The sequence below is a fragment of the Miniopterus natalensis genome, chromosome 3, assembly GCF_054644295.1.
Source record: "Miniopterus natalensis isolate mMinNat1 chromosome 3, mMinNat1.hap1, whole genome shotgun sequence".
Classification (NCBI taxonomy): Eukaryota; Metazoa; Chordata; class Mammalia; order Chiroptera; family Miniopteridae; genus Miniopterus; species Miniopterus natalensis.
In genome coordinates this window covers 18,826,666-18,828,374 of record NC_142083.1, presented here as the reverse complement: position 1 = coordinate 18,828,374, position 1,709 = coordinate 18,826,666, and the positions used below count along the sequence as shown (strand labels likewise).

The 1,709-nt window shown below is 52.2% G+C and overlaps 1 pseudogene; it reads right to left on the bottom strand.

Annotated features, from left to right (window-relative positions):
- Positions 1–270: 270 nt before the first annotated feature.
- Positions 271–1,377, bottom strand: LOC107540538 (glyceraldehyde-3-phosphate dehydrogenase pseudogene; annotated as a pseudogene).
- Positions 1,378–1,709: the final 332 nt, after the last annotated feature.

Here is a 1,709-nt window from a genome sequence, read left to right as displayed (position 1 = left end):
AACCCATTCATGGCCCTTGGGTCATACAAAAGTGGGAGTGGGCTAGAATTGTCTGAGCAATAGAGTTGTTCTGTTCTTTTTTTTTTTTTTTTTGGGTACAGTGAACTTTATTGATGGTGCAGGGCAAGGTAGGGCTCCCTAAGCCCCCTCCCCTTCTTTAGGGGGTCTGGGATGGAAACTGTGGAGGTCAGGAGATTGTGTGTTGGGGGATCGATTTGGGGCAAGAACTTCCCAGCAGCTGAGGGCCTTTCTTCCTCTCGCTGGGGCTGGTGGTCCAGGGGGCTCTCACTCCTTGGAGGCCATGTGGACCTTAAGGTCCACCACCCTGTTGCTGTAGCCAAATTCATTGTCATACCAAGAAACGAGCTTGACAAAGTGGTCATTGAGGGCAATGCCAGCCCCAGCATCAAAGGTGGAGGAGTGGGTGTCACTGTTAAAGTCGCAGGAGACAACCTGGTCCTCAGTATAGCCCAGGATGCCCTTGAGGGGGCCCTCTGATGCCTGCTTCACTACCTTCTTGATGTCATCGTATTTGGCAGCTTTCTCCAGGCGGCATGTCAGATCCACAACTGACATGTTGGGGGTGGGGACATGGAAGGCCATGCCAGTGAGCTTCCCGTTCAGCTCAGGGATGACCTTGCCCACAGCCTTGGTAGCTCCAGTAGAAGCAAGGATAATGTTCTGGGCAGCCCCTCAGCCATCATGCCACAGCTTCCCAGAGGGACCATCCACAGTCTTCTGGGTGGCAGTGATGGCATGGACTGTGGTCATGAGTCCCTCCACAATGCCGAAGTTGTCATGGATGACCTTGGCCAGAGGGGCCAAGCAGTTGGTGGTGCAGGAGGCATTGCTGACAATCTTGAGGTAGTTGTCATACTTGTCATGGTTCACACCCATCACAAACATAGGGGCATCCGCAGAAGGGGCAGAAATGATGACCCTCTTGGCTCCACACTTCAAGTGAGCCCCAGCCTTCTCCATGGTAGTGAAGACGCTGGTGGACTCCACAACATACTCAGCACCAGCATCACCCCATTTGATGTTGGCGGGATCTCGCTCCTGGAAGATGGAGATGGACTTTCCATTGATGACAGGCTTCCTGTTCTCAGCCTTGACTGTGTCTTTGAACTTGCCATGAGTAGAGTCATACTGGAACATGTAGACCATGTAGTTGAGGTCAAGGAAGGGGTCATTGATGGCGACAATATCCACTTTGCCAGAGTTAAAAGCAGCCCTGGTGACCAGGTGCCCAATACGGCCAAATCTGTTCACTCCGACCTTCACCATCGTGTCACTGGGTTGCGGCTGGCACTGCGCGGGAAGACACGGCTGTCTGATGAACAGGAGGAGCAGAGAGCCAAGTTGTTCTGTTCTTGAATGAATCTTAAATCCACTCCACACTGCTCTCTAAATCTTAGGGATGTCCTAGAACCATCAGAAGAGATCTCAGAGAGGAACATCATTCTTAGTTAACCAAAACTCATTGTGTTGCACTGTGTTACTGTTCTCATTGGCTGCCCTTTGTGGGAGGATGGTACGTGCCCACGCCTGCCGTGTGGCTCACAGTGCTCCACCCTTGGGTGAGTGTACTTCACCACACCTGGATGGCGGGCTTGGCCACCTGGCCTGCTCCTATAAAGCATGAGTGGGAATATGATATGCCTCTTCCTGGTAGAAAATGAAGACCCATCCTATGGATCGGACATTGG